Source organism: Gallus gallus, chromosome 12 (genome assembly GCF_016699485.2).
Source record: "Gallus gallus isolate bGalGal1 chromosome 12, bGalGal1.mat.broiler.GRCg7b, whole genome shotgun sequence".
Classification (NCBI taxonomy): Eukaryota; Metazoa; Chordata; class Aves; order Galliformes; family Phasianidae; genus Gallus; species Gallus gallus.
Genome location: NC_052543.1, coordinates 3,936,634 through 3,956,720, shown reverse-complemented (window position 1 = coordinate 3,956,720; position 20,087 = coordinate 3,936,634). Strand labels below are relative to the sequence as shown.

The window sequence follows — 20,087 nt, the reverse complement described above, 5'->3', positions numbered from 1 at the left end:
CCAGCTCCCCACAAGTCTTCTACATAATTATGATAAAACCATCCTAACAGGGAAAGAAAGCTGCAATAACTTTATTTACACACAAACAGTTGTGCAGCTATAAACATAACTCACACACGTGAAATAAGGAGAAACCATCAACACAGCCATGACTGCACTTTAGGTCTCCACTTCAAATGGTGATTACATTATCTTTCACCTTCTTGTACATGCACTAAACTCATTAACTTGGGCCATCCCTACTCTCAGTACACTAACAACCATCCCAGTCATTTTTTCTGGACCAAAACATATTTGCACAAAGTGTGTCTAAGCTATAGTACAAAACTAAAAATTAACTAGGGAGCATGCAACTTTGTACAGCCTACCATAAATGCCACTCATGGTGCAGCAATACTAACTGAACCATGTCCTCTTTTGAAATCTACAAATGTTTGCTGAAGAATTGGATGTTTCACCATAGCAAATTTCAGCTTAAGGTTTGCCAAGTAAAAATGCTAATGCAAGGCTCTTTGCTAAAGCAGGACTTGTTTTGAGGTAGAAATTTCCTATGATCCTGCTTATTTTACTGTTCAAATATTGTTTTTTTTTTTCCCAGGATACTGGCCTCCATTCTTTACTCCCAACTCAGATGTCTAAGTTTTTATTGTACTACTGAGTTATTTGGCACATGAAGAATGAGGTTAAGTAGTAAATGATTACCTTATCTTTGCAAGATGAATTAGGCCTAGGCACAAAGGTGCCAAAAGTAATTATCGTATTAGATGTGGCCACATAAGAATCACAAAGTTAACCTCTGAGCAACTACTATGCACAGAGCTGTACAGTTGCTGGTGTTGGCCAAGTTTCTGGGCACTCAGATTTCTCATATGTAAGGAACAAATAAACCCTGTCATCCACGTTCACGTCTTTGAGAAAGCTGCATAGCTCATTTATCCATGAACAGTCTCATGACGCAGAATCCATGTGGATTTTTGTTTCAATTTATTTTTCTCTTTGGATACAAGTTCCACAGGTTCCTTACAATGCTGTTTTACAACATAAACCATAAAGTATTTCAGTTCTGATGTTAAGTGGCTTTTTTACTTGGCAAACTTGCTGAAGAGTGGAATACAGCCAAGCAGATCTAACAAGTGCCTGCTGTCAGGGAGCAGCGCACATCTTCCTTTGTACCTTCATCAGGCTCTCTGCTTCCCATGCATGACCATCGGGGCCTGCTCTGACCTCAGTGAGAGACATTTCAGAGAGCAGGATCTATGAAATATTTATTTCAAGCCTCCTTATATCCCATTAAAAATGTTTCTGCTCTTTTTTTTTCCCATCTCTGGAAAGCTCACCATAGGGTTAAATGGAAGGAAGAAGCATCAGGGAGAAAGAGGATTCACTTTCTAATTTTGTCCCTATATATTTTTTTCAAGGACCTTAATTTTAACTGTAGGACGTTATAAGATTGGGATTGTTCAAAGGTAACTGATTTAAACTATTCAAAGGTATTAAAGAACATCATGTACATATGTATGTATCACAAAATGCAAGACTGAGTAACAGCCAGCAGCAATTCCTGAAACACTAAAATTTATCTGTCATTTTTCAAGGCCATAATCAACAGAGAGCACCTCTGGAAAAATAATAGGTGACAAAGAAGGAGTAAGTAAATCAATGTCTAACTATTACTTTCTAGGAAACTATGCCTTTCTTTAGAAGAAACTTTGCTTTTAAGATATCTTTTCAGCAGGAAACAAGGTCACCAATAACCTTGCACTAAAAAACTAGTAGTAAACATAACACAAACTTGGTGCAGCAGGAAAAAGGAAATTTGCTAATTTTTTTTCCCATATCACTCACAAAAAATAATGGAACCATATAAAGGCTTTCTTATACCATATTCATCTGAGTGCATATATTTCCTGATATGCATCTTACAGTCTAAAAATATTTCCTATTTGACCACCAACTCAAATGAATATCCTCTAATCCTCTCCAGGCTCAAAACTCAGAAATCAGAAGAGAGATGCAACTTCTACAGAGTCCCAAATAGTCTTTCTAAAACGCTCTGTGCTAACATACAGATTTCAACAACACTTCAGAAGATTTTTGACCTCTTGCTCTTTCAAATCAGCTGCAGTAGAAGATATAGGTCATTTTGCAACAGGAGTTCTCTCCATAAAACACTTTGCATAAAACATTAAGAACTTCTAGGATAGCTTTCTTTTATTTTTGAATATGAATTGAAAAGCTACTTCAGAAAAAGACAAAAGTTACAAAAATGGGATTTTACAGAACTGTTAGAAAGAGCTGTTAAATCCTAGATTTCAGAGTTACTCAAAGTCTTCAAATGGTGTTGTGGTCAATAATAATATTGTCTTAGCTTTCAAAATTAATGGAACAACATAACTCCTGCACCAGACAATCTACAGCCTACTTTATAGCAGAACCTTACAAGTTTATTTATAAATTAAGGGTTGAAAAACAGCAGAATATTTGCAGTGAACATACTTACTACATGGAGAGAAACATTGAGAACTCCTGGCAGAAATCTTTTTTCTTCAGATTAAGTTGCTTTGGTTAGCTATCCTCAGTTTGATGGGGAATTAAGAGGTATGATATTTAATCACTGAATCATAGAATTGTTTTGAGTTGGAAGGGACCCTTAAAGGTCAACTAGTCCAACCCCATACAATGTACAGGGACATCTACAGCTCCATCAGGTGCTCAGAGCCCCTCCAGCCCAATCTTGGGTGTCTCCAAGGACAGGCACCTACCACCTCTCTGGGCAACCGACACCAGTGCCTCACCACCCTTATCATAAAAAACTTTTTCCTCATATCCAATCTACATCTCCTCTCTTTCAGTTTAAAACCATTTCCCCTTGGTTCTATCACAACAGACTGCCCCCTTCTTTCTTATAACCTCCCCCCTTTAGTGAAAGGCCACTCTCAGGTCTCCCAGGAGCCTTCTCTTCTCCAACTATGTCTCAGTCTACTAGTAGTGTGGTGGCTTCCAAATCCCCTTGATATGAAATCATATAAATTACATAAATATTGGGAACTGCAACATAAAGTTAGGACATTATGTAGCTGTCATTGTGAAGTTCCTGGTAACGATTCCCTGATTTCAAGAAGGCATTATTAGAAGAAAAATCTCTTACTGCAATATATTACCTACCTATGGGCAACTTACTTCAGTGCAGGTAATAACCACGAAATGGAGCTGTACTATCACACATAGGAACTAAGCCAATCATACTTGAGACCAAGACATTTTTTCCATACAGCAAACCAGAAAACCTGTTGTCCTTGAAAAGAAAGACCAGCCTTTACAAATCTGGCTATTCTCTGCCACGGTATCTCCAATTCCAACTGCAACGCAGTGACTTCAAGGTGTCTTTACAACTTATTTTACATACTGCTTCCACTGGTAAACAGAGGATTTAATTTTCTTAACCAAGTCCACTGGACATTTTTGTAAATAGCATTTTAAATCAAGAAATAAAGTGTTGCAATATTGTAAAAAGAAATAGCACAGGAAAGACTTGGAAACTTGCTTTTTTTCTAAATCCAAACCTTCTTTCACCTGTTTAGACTGCACATATGTATCAGCATTCAAAACACAGGAGCACACTGAGTACATCAGTCACTTTCACAGCACGAAGAAAGAGTTATTTGCTTCTCTGAGCTCCCTCCCTCTTTGTTCACCTTTAAATATTTTGTCAGAATACATATTTACTACAACAAATATGTCTTGAATGGAAGAACAACTGTGAAAAGAACTGGAATACAAAAAGTACTAAAGGAAGTACTTATGGCAATATTTCTGCACAGAATTGGAGCTACCATCTGTTCACAAAAAAGTGAATATTCATAACTGACTGGTCAAACTGTGCAAATGCATTTACTTCATGTATTTCACCAGGACTTCTGCCTGAATTGAATTGTATCCATAGGCTATAAGTGAACAGAAAAACAGTTTTGGAGAGATTAAACTAAACCCTTAATATCTAATGCTCATAGTCTGAATGAAAAAGCCAATGTATTGCTTACTGTAATAATATTTTTTGTACATCACTTCTTCCTGCATTAAGAAATTTGGATTATATCTTGATAACCAATGAGGAACAAAATCCAAAAGTTTCATTAAATCCATTCATTTTTCATTCTAAGCTGAAATAAACTTTTTTTTTTCATATACTACTTTATTTTTAATACAAAGAAAAAATGCATCTTAGTTTTAGGGCTGTGTTCATATATTTTAGAATTATCTATTATCATCACTGTATTTTAATTTCATTGTGACACTGAAGTTTTACACACAACTTCAATTTGCTGTAACAAAAAAGACTGCTAACCAATGCAAGATGTACATTTCCATTAAAAGTCCCATTTTCTAATAAGTACAGCTTTTCTGATTGACTTCTCAGGAATCTCAGCCCCATCCAGCCCTCCTCCATGAACACACAGGAAGAATCCGTCCTCTCCCTTACTTTTTTTCCACTTATTCCTCCCAGAAGTGTGAGAACATAAGCAGATTTTATCTTCTGCCTTGTTGCATTATCTTTATTTCGTTTTTAGCAGGTTTGGATTGTTTTATCTTCAGACATGACAAACATCCCGGGCTTAAAGCCAAGGGTGAGTTCTGACACAATCCACAGCATTTCCTCCATTTCACAGTTAGCTGATCACCATTCACACTCCTGAGCTCTCTCCTCATTTTTCCCTACTGTATGATCAAAGTATGCTCTTTCTAAATAAATCCAAATGACAGACCCCTGATCAAGTTTTATGGATTTTCATTTAAATAGATAGGTGGAGGAGGTATATAAACTAGCATTTTCCCATCCGTTTTATGTAAAGCTGTATCTAAGACGATGTGTGCACCACCAAAATAGCAGTTCAAAATGAATCATCCATAGCAGTTTCCAACTACTTGTAAAAAGGATCAAACTGCTGGTGCAAAAACTTTGGAAATGCCTTATAATGAGATACAGCATTACGTAAACACAAAACAACTTAAAAATATATATTTAAATTATTCTTTTTTAATGTATAGTATGAACATTACCTATTTTATTCAAATGTGAAAATGGAATTCATGAAAGCCTTGTTTGCACACATAGTTCCGGAAGAAAAAAGGAAGTGCTACCACAAGGGTCATGACTTATGCAGCAAATCACAGGATTAAAAGGAGACTCCAGATGGAAGGCAACTTGAGCTTTTCTTAAGCAAGTTTTCAATCTTACTAGACCTCAGCTGCTGATGAACTACACAAGTGAACAAGCACATAAACACCCATGTGTATTCACATATGTGCATGTGTGGGGAAAAAACAAGGAAGAAGCATAAAGTTCATTTTACGTGCTCAATATTCTAAATGTTTATCATAATTTCAGACAATGTTCTATTTCTGCCATTCTTCTTTCACTTACAAATTGCAATAAAATGATTCTTTAGGCTTGCAGGGCTTTTTATTTTTTCCTCTTTTTTCTCCTATTCCTTAACTTTTCATTTTACTAGTGTGTATTTCCTCAAAATTAATTCAAATTCCATGAAGCCATGACAGAAAATTCTCTTATCCTTAATAATCTTAATTACTGCAATCTCCTTCACTTTAGCTTTTGTAAATGTCAATTTGCTATCCCTTAATTCTATACTAAAATGCTCAGTAAAACAATTGTGCTGGCTTGCAGCATCCTTTTTTTCCTCCTTTTTCTTCCTACTACTTTTTTCCCCACAATTGCATAAAACAAGTCACTGCAAGACTCTTCCATGACCATTAACCTGGACATACACATGCCTTCTTCTGCAGTGATGTCCTTAACTACTTGTTTAGCACAGTTTTCAGCAACCACAATCTGTTCTCTGTTTGTTTAAAGACAATCCCCACTAACCTATCCAATCCACCAACGAAACTCTATTAAATCTCTTCAAATTTCAGTGGTTCTCTGATGACCACTGATGAGCCACTCAGGATTATCATAAACTCTGGTTCAAATGCAAGTACTGCCCCAGGAAGTCTATTGTGAACTGGTTACAGAAACAAGAGGTTCCCTAGCTACTCCAAGTCCTTCCATAAGGAAAGGATCTGCTATTAACCCTTGACAGAAACTGAATATAATTATTTGCTTATTTTCAGAAATGCTGCTTCATAGGATTTGGAGAAAAGCTTATGAGAAAAATGAAGATCTAGCACCACCCACAATCACACCACCTTGCAAAGCTTTATTTTTATTTCATCCATAAAGCACACTGACAAGTAGAAATGTGTGCACGCTAAAAGAAGTAAGGGAGGAAACAGAAGAAAGAGTTTAGTTGTTGAAAGTTACGTCTATGCCCGCTGGGCACAGATTTCATTTCCATTTCAGCGCAGTTTCTCAAGCAAGGCTGACAGAGACATTTACAGTAGTGAATCATGCTACTCCAGCAAGGCTGTGTGCCATGTCTCTGGGGACCTGTGGGATGGTGGGAAAAGGAAGAATTCCTCAGAATGAGGTTTGACAAAAAATAAATAAAAATATTAAAAGCAAGGGAGTAGCCCCAGCTCATGGGAGTGAGGCTGGCATGCGAGAAAGTGACAGAAATTACAGGGAGAAGAAGGGGCCCTTCCATCAAGGTCATTCTTACAGCCTTTTGAGTACTGCCAAGGACTCTTGCAGAAATACCTAGCAAAAGCAGTTTATAAGGTCTATATGGACTCATCTCCCTTCAAGTTGCAATTTACACCTTGGGCTACGGTTTGATTAGGAGTAAGGAAGAAAATAAAGAACAAATAGGAAATTTTTCTTCGTTCTCTTTGTTTTTTCAAAATAGCATTACTTTCCAGTAACCTCACTGACAAATACCAGTTGAATTACTGCATGCCAGACAGCAGTGGTTTTACCTATGGTATCAGCTCATCTCCAGTACATTGCTCATGCTAGCTGCTGCAGCAGAATTCAGCAAAAAGAATCAAATCCATTTCTTCTCTCTCCTCCTACAGTTTTCAAGCTGTACATCTGCCATTGCTAAGTTCTTTTTTTCTTTCTTTTTTTTTTGATACTGGAAATCCAGTACGATTTACAAGTGCCTCCCATATACACATATGCTTCTTCTTAGTACACTAGTATTTCCATGGTCTTAATCCTTGTTCCAGATGATACTGATGGAGAGAAGAAACTGGTTGATACAGATGAGGTGCTAGAAAGCTGTCCCTGAGATACAAACACAATTCTATTTTAAAATTGGAGGTGGAAAAAAATCAATTAAAGGACAACAGTAGAATAAATATTTGCATTTATGAGCCAACAGTTCAGCCAGTGCAATTCATGATTCTCTTCTGATCTGGGCACAGTACTGTGTTTCTATGAAAATTTAACAGGTAGTGGTAAATCTTTGCTTACATTCTTCTTAAAAAAATCCCTAAGGTTCTAAATAAAAAGGTGCAGATAATGACAAAGAAAATGTTTATCACATTCTGAATTAAAAGCTGTAATCTCTTCTAAATTCCACCTCCATTCAGATAAATCACTTTGAACTGCACCTCAGCATTTGCAGTGCTCCTTCATTTCCAGGGAATTAAAAAAAAAATACATGAAAAAGTTTTCCAACACATTCTCTTGCACTTAATTTCATAGCAGCTCAGTGCTGGTACCAGGATCTGGCACAGGGCGATTTGGGCCAAGGTAAAATCAGCTAGAGGCAGCAATTTGCACAGCTATCAGATGATTAAGCTTTGCAGGACACGCAAATGATATGTAGATATTCCATAGCAGCTAATCAAAACCAAAACTTGAGAAAGCAGCAAAAAGCTCATAATGAAGAAATACATTCCACCACAGGTGGCAGGAAATTGCAGCTTCTGATAACAAGTGTTACAGGGCTCAAGCAAAGAAAGAAAATTAATATAAGCACGAAAGAGAAGTAGTGATAGGGCCAATAAAACGTTCTCAGAGCACTCTCCAAAAATCTTTCACAAGAATCAAGGAAAAGCAATAAGTAATAAGCTCACATTTTCTCTAAGACCTTGCATGGGTTTCCATACTCTCAAATATTTTGTAAGCTTAAGTAGCTGGCTGCAGAACGTGTGTAGCTTGCATACATAAAAAGCAAAGCATCACTTCGCTCAGTACTGAAGCATTGACATCTGCAGAGGAAGATTACTGAGAAATCTCAAACCAGGCCTATGAATAAGTCACCCGGCCCACCGGAACACACAGTGCCAAGGACATGACTGAGAACCCCTTAGCTATAAAGCCTGTATCTCAGGGTGCTGCAGAGGCAGCAAGGTGCATAGACATGAGGAGCCCGACATGGGGAAGCATGGCCCTGCTGCCCTCCCAGTCCTTCTGCTTTCTGTCACCTCGGGCAAAGAGATGTGGGAAGTGCGGTGGATTACACAAGCCTGCAAAGATTGGCAAGGTCCAAAAAACCATTCAGGAATGATAGCAATGTTACTGGCTTGATGAACTCTCCAGGGGAAAAATTGATAGTATTTCAACAGAAGATGATTAGATCAGACCGAAAGCAAATGGAGAATTTTTCTACTTTGCACAACTGAATGAAGTGAATGGAGCTCTATCAGCCATAGATAATGGCAGGCAAAACACACTTAAAATTTGAAGCAGATTAACAAGATACACCAACAAATGTACAATCTAATAATAACAAGAAATAAATGAACTGTGGTTTTGTTTAGAAAGAGCTAAGCCTGACCTCAACCAGGAGCTACACTTACAGGGCAGGCTGACAAAGAGCACCAAAGTCAGTGAGGAGAAACTCCCTTGCCTTAATCAAACCAGCTGGGGGCACGAGGGGGGCTCGTTTCCTGTCTGCGGGATGCATTCACTGGGCTGTTTCTCCCTAAAAAAGGGAAATTTAACACAGGAATCAGTGAGAAAGTGGACGAATGGGCTAAGTAGGCTCAGGCAGGGTCATGAAAGGAAACATTCACTCTTCTGTAAGATCAAAAGAATTAAAAAGGATTTTCACCTTCAGAAAGGCATTTACCCTGCCTTTAGGGGGTAAAGGTAGTATGTTATATGTATCAAGCAAGATTTGGCACATAGCATTTGAAACAGTGAATAAAGACAAACGTTAACACATCTCCTTTGTGACATTTAGTTTCTACATATTAGCATTTGAATTGTACTCAGCGCTCTGTAGTGTCACATTAAGGAAATACGTTTGAATGCTTTGTATAGAAGGGAAAGGAGTAAAAAGCATTAACCTGGGCTCCGAGAGCTCTAGTAAGAGACAGAAGTCAGTGGAAATCCAGTAATATACTTATAAAATCTGTAGGATGAAAAAGTCTGCCAAGAAAAAAAAACTAAAGCAACGAATACACGAAAATGTAGAATTCACATCTGCTATCGACTGTGTCTGTTAAGTGACTGCAAGCAATTTCTCGGTATTAGCAACCATTGCTTCCAGGTCAGCACAGAACCCGGCCATTTGCGGCTCCTCTCCGGAGGACGCTGTGTTTGCCCAGAGAAGGCAGTACAACAAAGCTGTACAACAAAGTAAGATAACTGTAGAGGTGTTTGCAGACAGAGAAATGCTCTACTTTTGCACATTCTGAATCAGTGACACCACACTGGCATCTAAAAAATGAAAGAAAACAGAATATATTCCTCTTCCTCTAAAAAACACAGGGCATGCTCCCAGGAAAAGTAACACAGAAACAGATGGACAGGACTATCTGACATCAAACCTGAGAAAGTAATTTTGTTGGCACATATATGATCACTAGGGGTGAGCTGACGTACAATTTGTGCCCACCACAGCCATGCTGAATGCAATAAAATAAGACTAGGAATAACGTGTTTTGCTGTTATTTTCCTCCAACACAGATAGAATCAGTTACAAAAGCAAAAGGTCACGATAATTTCTTGCACAGCCAGGAGTATCGTTCACCTCCCCAGTGCCTTGCATGTACAGCCCATACAATGTACCCATGCAGGCATGGCTGCAACTGGTGCTAAAGATGAAGCCATTTCTCCAACTTCTTCATTCTCAATTATAACTGGCAGTTAATTTCTAAAGTATAGAAACAACACAGCAGCCTAAAACATCTCCCTTAATGAACAATAAAACCGTTTATGATTTCATACTGGGAATGTTTTCAGAGAGGACAACATCTGCAATCACCTTTGTGACTTTAATGAAAGAGAAAGAATCCTTAGGAACTTGTGGTCTCACCTGACAAAATCTCCCACACAAATTAGCACTGCCTCCCAGTCAATGTTATTGGAAGCTTCTATTGACGCGTAGCACACCCATAACAGGTGCCATGTACAAGTTCATCAGTGGAAACAAACCTCAGTTCCAGCTATGAGGAAGGCTAACAACAGTGAAATCCAGGTATTGTTAGATTATAAACTCACTGTCGCTCCAAAAGCATTAAGAGGCTTACAACAAAGCATTTCTTAGGAATATTGTTGGTCTTTTATTATTTTTAACTACAGAAGCACAGTGCGTTGTGTGATTGTGCTTGGCTGCTTGCCTTCCATGACATAACTGAGAACTACTGTATATAGTAATATAGAAATTATTTGTAATATATACAATATAATGTGTGTGTGCATAAAATATTGTAAGGACTAACAAAACTGAAGAGCTTTTTTTTCCTAAAGACAAAAAGAGGATCCTCATAGGTAAGACAATGCAAATATCTGAACAGCTAAGAAATTCCCCCAGCTAGTAAATCTGTCTTATCTTTTTAGTCTCTTACAGACATTTAATTATCTGACACTTAAGGGATGCAGATCATTTAAGAGAGTTTTCGAAAACAGTATAGCTTCAATCTCCAGGATTTTGAAAGACCAGCACAACATTTGGTCTGCACAGCTTACAGCACCCACTGAAATCCTTCATTAAAGCAATAGTGACCAACTACTGGAATCCAACAGAAATGATGTCAGTGAAATGCAATGCTTAAAACACCACACTGGCTGAATGATGTTACAACTGCCATCGCATTATGACTGTATTTTCACTCTGATTGGGTGTCAGTTAAAGAGCCCATCAATGAACATTTACGTGTATGTGAGCACTACATTTACACACTGTCATCCTAGCAGCAATTCAACTGGAAATTTGAGACAAAAGAGTAAACCCTAAATAATTTGTATCCATATAAACATTACAATATTGAATAAAGTTGTTTAAGCACCAGTTTGCATAACACTGCACTTCTTCTAAGTTTTGTCACAGAAGTTACTTTCAGCTTTTTAAATCTACAGTATAAAAGCAAATAAATAATCTATCTGAAGTTAGCTCTTACGCAGCACTTTGCAGCACTTACACAGATCTCAAGCTCTATGCTATGGAAAGCTTCCACAATCACTTATAGAAAACTTCAAAAGCCCCCTTTTTTCCCATGCAGTTGTTATTCATTTCTTTGTTTCACTGTATCAAGCTTTAAATCTGCTTCTGTGCATCCCTTAGTGGAGGAAGTGTTCTAAAGACAGAAAAAGATACTCAGAACTACAGCAGGATGGCAAGATGGGGTATTCTAAGTTTCCTGTGTTTATGTATTAGAAAAAAGAGCAATTGTGATTCTCTTTTTTTTTCTCCTAGCAATATGCTTATCAATCTCTCTGCCACACTGGAAATATATTTACTGTAGTCATAAAGCAAATTTGTCCAGACATCTTGTAATCATCGACACTGAAAGTCATCTTATATTTTGCTGTATAAAACTCTATTTAGGAGTAAATGCTCATTATTTTTTCTTTAATCATTCTATTATTTCATAAGCCAAGTCTTCATTTAGTAGATAGTGAGTGCTATTTCCCCCTTTCTATAATAATTTGAATATTTTACCTTATTTTTCCTTCTTGGTTACAAAACTCTAGAGGTATTAAACAGATTGCAGATTTTATGTTTACAGTACCACTTACAGTACATTTCAACCATTTATTGTTCAGCAGAAAGTCCAGAATAAATACCTGCCTTCTCCTTTCACTTTGAAAATTATGGAACATTTATCCATTCAGAGCAAGCCGGGCAACTTCATTTTAACCTGTTTATAAAGCTCATCCAACCCACGCTACCTGACCCTCATTTATGCCTTCTGATGTTTGAATTATTGACTATAAGGCCGACACTTCACGTGTATGCATTCTTATAAAGAACGAAATTTTCAGTGGGGAAAAATACTGTCTAAATTAAGAGAGGAACCATTACTTAATCCAAAGTCTAGGAGCGCTGGGAGAGAAACAGGAAGGAAACACATGTTCTACTGGAGCTACCTTTGTATAGGTGTCATTAAGTGGCAGTGTAATCTCTGCACTTGCTTTACATTCCCAGCCTTGTGTTTCATTTCAGCAGCAGCCATTACATAATCCATCTTCAATGCAGTCAAGTACTGCAATACATTTGTCACAGTCACTAATCCCACACTTTACACAACACAGTGTAAAGAGAAAGTAGATTGATCTTGCAAAATAACGGAAGCTCTCCTTAAATGATCTTAAATCCTACAGCAGCATTGTCAGAGATTCATTCCATGTAACTGGTTCTACTGTAAAGCAAGCAGAGCACTTCTACTTCCTTAGGTGGTGACATTAAACTGAAAATCAGAATCTTATCTATCAATCTGAGTTGAACTCTTCAGGAATTTTCTTGGCTATTATGTTACATGTTATTTTTGAATTTTTGGAGAAAGAAAAACTACATACAGTACTGTTGTCTTCGAAATATGCAACAGCGTGTCGCAAACAGGGTTCCGAGTCACAAAACCAGCTGGGTCTTCTTGAGTTGATCAGTCAGTCTTGATTTCAAAACAGAAAAAAAGAAAAGAGGTAATTAGACTTGACAAACCTCAGAGAATTAAGTAAATTATTAGGACAAACAAGAGGACTGATCTAAAGGATACACCACAGGACAAACTGAACTAAAGCAAATACCCAGTGGCATAAATAGTTACAGACATAACCCAGTAAAACAATATGATAAAAAAAAGTTCAGCGACCCACAGTCTACATGAAGAGCACAGAACAATGAGTCTCAGCCCCATCTATGTCTCAATCTTACCCAACTATCAGTGCTGTTGCCTTAGTCTCAGGTACATAAATAAGCAGTACTTTTAGTGCACACAATCCTTCGAAGACTTTCAACTGGTTGTATTTTCATCATTTTCAAAAATAGATAGCATATTGAAAGAGCCAAGTCTGAACCTGCAGCACTTCAAGCTGCACAGCTGCTCCAGGACAGCTACCCTTTGCGATTAATAGTCAGCATTCACAGGGCAAACGCAGAACGTTAACCAGGAGGGCAAGGATAAAGGGCTGAAAGTGGGAAGGGAAGCTGAAAGCCAAGAAACAGATGAGAAGAAAAAGGGAAATAGCAAGAAAAGCAGACAGCACTCATCACATTAGGTTCAGTGTGTGCTACTCTGCCCTGTATGGGAGAGGAGCAGGAAGAGAAAATGCAAAAGAAATTTTCTTGTGTATGGTGTGAGATGATACAGGGGAGCAGCTGCAGAGGATGGCAGGCTGGCTGTGGGTTGCCAGAGCAGAGGGGAACCCCATGCACATCTGACAGGCCTGTCTGCCTATGTATGAGATGTGAGAGCAGATGAGGTGGGCAGCAGGCGGCTGAGGGAAGGGAGAGTATCTAAGCTTTCTCTGCAGGACATGAGAACCTGGAAGTGTGTAGCTCAGAGACCTTTAAGTCTGTATGTTGAAATCATTTTGAGTGAATGACATTCTGACACACAAACAGACACTCAAGAAGGTGTATTAGGATCAGAGGCAGCATTCCATAAGGAAGAGGTCCTGCTGGACACGAGTGTTCTGTATGCAAACATTTCAACACCACACCATAAAGTCAGGTTTAAAAACGTTCCATTTGCAAACACGGGGTTGTTAACGCCCTTTGAACTCTACATGGAACATCTTTTATTATCTACAAAGATCTCCCTACAATCTCTCTACAATCTTTTATTATCCACAAAGATCTCCCCACACAACACCAGTAACACCACACCTGCTTCTCCTTGGATTAGCAGCACACAGTGAGCATCCCCAGGGCTCTGCCCATGCTTAAAGACGTCAGGGCCTGAGGTTCATTCATTTCACAGTCTACATCTTAAGCCTACATGAAAGTATAAACCATCCAAATATATTCAACTTTCATACTGCTTCTATGTGCATGACTTATTTCAGGAATAACAACAGCTCTTATGTGGTCTAGGTAAGTTTTGTTTAATATAGATTTATCTGAGAATTTCAGGACGTGGACACTATTATTTTTAAAACTATATCTAATTTTATTCTGAAGATTAAGGTTCACAGTGTGCCAGGACTGAGTGTTCCAGAACCACACAGGATTTCTAGATTTTCTCTTCCCTTGTGTCTGTAAAAATGAGAGTGGGATGGAAAACAGATATATTTAACGTAGACCTTATATGGCACCTGTCACTTAACATGGAGACAGTAATGAGGGAAAAAAATCATATCCCAAACTTCAACCAATTTGGAATCTCACTGTACTCTTAGTAATTTTTTAACTCCAAATAACTCCTTTGGTTTTATGCACAATGAAGTTTTCCAGTGCTTTGTCCCTTTTCTCAGCAAATGTTCAGAAACCACTTTGCCATTACAGTAACAAAGACAGAAAGAGCTGAAAGGAAAGAACACATTGAATGTGCATGCTAAAATCCAAGAACTTAATTATAACCCAGATGTAAAAGTTTTTGCCTACCAAAGTATACAACTATTAGAGCAGGTTTCTAGCCAAGCCCTTACTGCCAGAGTATTACCACCAGGTGGCAAGATTGCAAAATAAAGACCCAAAAGCAACCAAACCATTCCGGTAATGCACTCTGTTAGCACTGTTTCAAGGACCCCTGGCTGGGGAACAAATGTTTTGTGAGGACTTGGCTAAGTGCTTAAAGCCTTCTTGCACGGCTCCATAAGACAAAGTGTTTTCACACTGCTTCTTCACACTTTGTGTAGCCAATTTACTTACAATTACGTTAGTTAAACTCAACACAGAATTCCTATTAGATGAAATAGGCAGTTGTAACCAACAGCTGTACTTCTGTAAGGAGCGTCATCTTTTGACCATTTTCCTCCTGCTTTTACTGTCCCCAAGACTTATTTTACCTTTCTGAAAGGTCCTAAAATCTTTTCTGACTGCACAGATCTCTACAGTTACATGAAAATATAAATCAAAGATAGATAATAAAATTATTTTGCACCAGGAAAAAAAAATTACATGAAATACACCTCTAATCAGCAGAATTGTTCTTCCTATCATATTTTAATTCCTCACGTTATACCCCAATTACCTATAAACCAAGAGATACAACAGCTACTTTTAAGACCTACCATCACAAGAGTATGTGCTATACATAGATGAGCCTAGTTTAATGATCTTAATTTTACATACAGTACATTGTCATTTCAATCCAAACTTTAGGAAAATGTAAGGACTCAGAAACTGCTCAAAAATTGGTTACTGTAATGCTGCCCCAGGCCACAAAGGGCACAATGTGAGCACATAACCCAGCATTATATATTTTCTACACAAACATTTATACACATGTATATAAATAAAAGGAAATAATTTTGGTAGTGCTTAATCTGCCTTGCAACTAAGCAGATAACCAAGTTGCACAGCTAAACAAGATGATGAACTCCTCCAGCTGACCCTACGATACACAAGAAAATGATTCCTGAGCTATTTTAGGCTCCTTTTTTCCCTTCCATTTGTAGCGTGGCATCTGCTTAATAATATACAGCTACACTTCACAACTGTTTAAAATATTGTCATTATCCCTTGAGCTATAAGAAATTACGTAGGTGTAAAATAATCAGAATGTCAAGTACATTGAATGTCAAGCATAAATAAGACCCAAAATTGGAATCTCTCAAAGATGCTAGCACTCCCACAGTTGGGGAAAAAGTGTTAACTTCGATAACTACCACCATGTGGGACTTGTGTTACTTCACAAAACAGAATTATTTGCCCTAATGACATGTAATAACTTGAACATTGATTTGGCATCAGAAAATACAAGTAAATATTATTTCAGTCAACAGGAAAACTTCCTGCACCAAAATAGAATTTTAACCGGAACTCTTCATTTCAGACAATTCAGGATATTGTTACAAAAAACAAAACAAAAAAACACTGGAGGGGAAAAAGGAGCGATGAGTAATACATGAGCCTGTATTACATGGGAGGGCACCAAAAATATAAACGGTAAAATAAAGTGCCAAGTTATAAAATGTTTCTTCACCCATCAGAAAGAAATAACCCACCAAACTTGTTCAACCCACTTTTAATTCTGGAATCCAATCACATGAAGAACTAAAAAAAAAAAAAAAAAAATCAAGCAGTTTCCCCAGAGTGTGTACATTAACAAATCATTTCAAAATGGAGCCGTATAAAATCTAAGATGGGCTGTAAACTCTTTCAAGAAGGGATTTTGTTTGAACCAAGTTCATACCCTACACTAGCAAAGCACAGTCACAACCGCAATTTAGGCTTCTGAATCAAAGCATTTCAAAATGTATCAAACCACAATGCACATTATCCTGTGATTACATGGCAACACCTATTACTAGCTGCTCAAGGAAAAAATCAAGCCAACAGTCTGACAAATAAACTGCTGCTCTAACATTCACATTTCCTTCCATGTTACCTATTTAATTTCCTGTATGAAGCACAAGACCAAAGTAGCCTTCCAGGACATTCAGCACTTAAGAATGGCTCTACATAGAAGAGCCATTTCAACTAAGAAACTCCCTGAATACTCCACGGCATTGGATGAGCCACGATCCCATTGCTGAGGTACTTAGATACTCATGTTGAGGAGATTCATACTCTTGGACAGAAGCAGAATGGAAACTTTTATAAACTCTGCTTATCCCAACTCTACTCCTCTACTTTCAGCCACAGGGGCTCTCTTCTGGGAAAAGCAATAACAGAATCAATTGATTGACAAATGGATTGAGAGATATTGGACTCACCAACATTGGATATCACCACTTTCTCTCAGCCACATGAAGCTGTCAGCTAGCAGTAATAATGAAATGGATTCTGATTTGATTTGCAGTCATCAAGAATCAAGGTTAAAATACCTCCCTGTAAATGTGTCCTAGCTGCACACTCAGTAGGAGAAAGACAAAATGTGCAGTGGAATTGAAATAAGTTTTTCTCTATTATAAAAAATGAATAACATTCCATGCCTCTATTAGCATGTTTTTTCATATCTCAGGATTTCTAGATAACAAGAGAAAACACAAGCTCATGAACCTATGCCATTCTACAATCAGTTTATAGAATTAGAGCAACAAGTATTTACTACCATGGATTAAGAAATAAAGGCTCTATTGACTGCTAGCACTTACCAACATGTCATTTCCTTTCTTTCAAAAGCACTATGATTGCCATTCCAACTTAAATCTATGCTTTAATACAAAATGAAAAAGAATGTACAAAGGGTATTTATAACAGCAGTTAACCCTAAGGCATTTGTTTATTTTGTTCTTGGGCTAATGAAATTGCATATAAATATAGGAAAAAAAAAATATGTATATATAATGTAAAATTAGCCACTACTATACAGCTGAGCACCCACTCTCGATGTCTTCCAGAAAAAAAACATTTTACCTTCCAAGTGAGTACTGTGAACCAATCCCAGGCTCAGACAATTTAGGTATGCCTTCATATAACAAACCACAAAATCCTCTTCCAATGTTCAAAAACTCTCTCCAATGCACCTACTTTATAAGAAGCAATCTTACTGAGAGTACATATACCTGATTTATTTCAGGAAACCAAACAAAAATAACAAGAGTGCCACCTATCCTTCCTTATGAATATTAGAACTTGCCGTGCAGTGACCTTGCTGTAAAAATCCAGCAACAGAAAACCTGACAGTTAAGAATGTACGTATCTCTCCATCTGGGTAGAAACGTGCTTAAAAAGCAAAAAGGAAAGGAATGTGTTGTATGTAAAAGCAGGACAAAAAACAAATGGAAGAGGACGATTTGGAAAATGAATAAATAAATCGGTTTAGCTATCAAGAACATAAAATCACAAGATGAAAACTAAAGATGTTTTAAAGCTTCCAGCTGCAGTCTGGGCTTTACTAAAGTTCTGTGTGAATATACACAGGTTTGCACATAACACAGGATCAGCAAGCTTCATCTAAAATAACCTGCTGTACACAAACAGCAACTGCCAGGTGAGACTGGGGCAGTGGAGCAAGGTGGACAGGGGCTTGTTTTCATTTGTAGGAGTTATCTGAGTAATTCAGGCTGGTAACCCTGGCCCTGAGAGGAAAATGAGTACAAGTCCTTAAAAGCATGAAATAAACAAATAGATAAACACCTTATACTAGGGAGGAAAGTCAGTTTCCCTTTTCTGCAAAGACAAGTCATACTTCACATTCTGCTAGAGTAAAGGAACACAAATGAGGGAGTTTTATTTGGATTTGTGTATTTGAAACTATTTATTTCCAATAAATACCTGTAGGATTTTGAAAATATCTTTCTCAGAAAGAGCTGTAAGAAATCTAAGCCACTATGAGAAATAAAAAAAGGCTTTGCTTTCAGGAGAAGTATGGTCAGCGCATGGAAAGCAGAGCAGGTACAAGTGAGGCTGTCCCTCTGCAGCAGATCCTGTTCAGAGCTCCCCAGGCAGCCGTGCCGTGCCCCAGGGCTCACGTGGTCACAGGGAAAGGGAGCGGGCAGCCACAGGGCAAAGCCAAGGGCAAAAAAAAGCCCACACTAAAATGAGGAGGGTTAACCATGAAGAAGTGCAAAAAGACTCAAGCATTCTACATGCAAAGAATTACCCCTCTTCCCAAAACAGACAAAAACCAAGCAACGTCATGCTAAGGGCATCCTTACACAGCAGTCACCTCTGCCTGTGGGCTGGCTGGAAATGTCTCCCAGGAAGCAATACTTCTGTCGAGTGGGTAGCCACTGACAGCCCAACACTCACAATGAGCTTCCATTGCAAAGGAGTGCCAGCAGGCACCAGCAAGCACTGCTCACTAAACAGATCTTCAATGGAAAGGTGTTCAGGATAAACAAAACGCAACGACAAGCTGAGAGTTAATGGAGATTCCTTCAAACCTGTCATAGTCTGTCACAACTTTAACACCACCACTCCCGAAAGTACAACCTCGTAGAGCAAGTGCTTTACTTTATTTTAATAGGTAGGAGGTGGTCCAAATCACACTGCAACCTCTCCAATGGGTAAATAAAAATATTAGTAGATATCAAGCTTTACAGAAGATCTGCAGGAATGGTGCCATGGAAAGATCTCCAAAGAAAATAGAGAATGATCACTGATCCATTGGGAGAGTTTTGCTGTGGTGTTCTGTACCACATCAGCAAAGCCCTGAAGTATAATTACAGCTCCGTACAATCAGAGCATGCACAGTATTTTAGTCTCATTCAACTCTATTTGGAATCACATCCAAGATATTCTAAACTGTGCTCCAGTTACTGTATTAAAAAAATCTGCTGTATATTCTTCTGAGAAGTTTCAGAAGGATGCTATTAATAAGTATTGAAATAAATACAAAAAGGGCAGAAAAGCAGAAGTGTGGCAAATATTTCCCATTAACATATACATATGGTTTCACTCAAAACAAATTTGCTTGCAAAAAAGAAAACAACCACATGTTTATGTAATATTAACTTGTTATATTACCAAACTGTCTGTAAGTTTGCAGTAGGGCCACTTTGATTCAGGCGCTGTAAAATTTTAAGCTGGAAGGAATGGAATTTAAATCCATATGGAAATAATGGCTGTAAAATCCAGAGGGGGAAAGAAAAGAGTTTATTTATGGGGGGGGGGGGAGTGTACAATGTCAAGCCCAAAGTAAAAGCAGGGAGCCTGGGGTCCAGCCATCCCCTCATGCAAAGATTTTTAAGACTTATTAATGATTTCCACTGTTGTTCAAAGCTACTAAACCTGCTGTGCTGAGTTTCCCTTTTTGGCCCTCACTTAATGTATTGTGAACATTTAGGAGGGCGCACCTTGGCCTTTTTCCTCATCCACTATGCACAAATATAAGCACCTACATGACTGAAGCTTAGCACAGGATGAAAAGAAACAAACAAAACCAGGTACACAAAGAAACAA

The 20,087-nt window shown here is 38.0% G+C and overlaps 1 protein-coding gene across 3 annotated transcripts in view; it reads right to left on the bottom strand.

The window, feature by feature from the left end:
• ATP2B2 (ATPase plasma membrane Ca2+ transporting 2) overlaps nt 1-20,087 on the bottom strand; it is a 392,203-nt gene that overhangs the window by 239,905 nt on the left and 132,211 nt on the right. For all 3 annotated transcript variants that reach the window (XM_040646615.2, XM_040646622.2, XM_040646620.2), the window contains exon 3: nt 12,653-12,744. The gene's annotated coding sequence lies outside the window, so the exon portion shown is untranslated. The remainder of the gene's footprint in view (nt 1-12,652; nt 12,745-20,087) is intronic.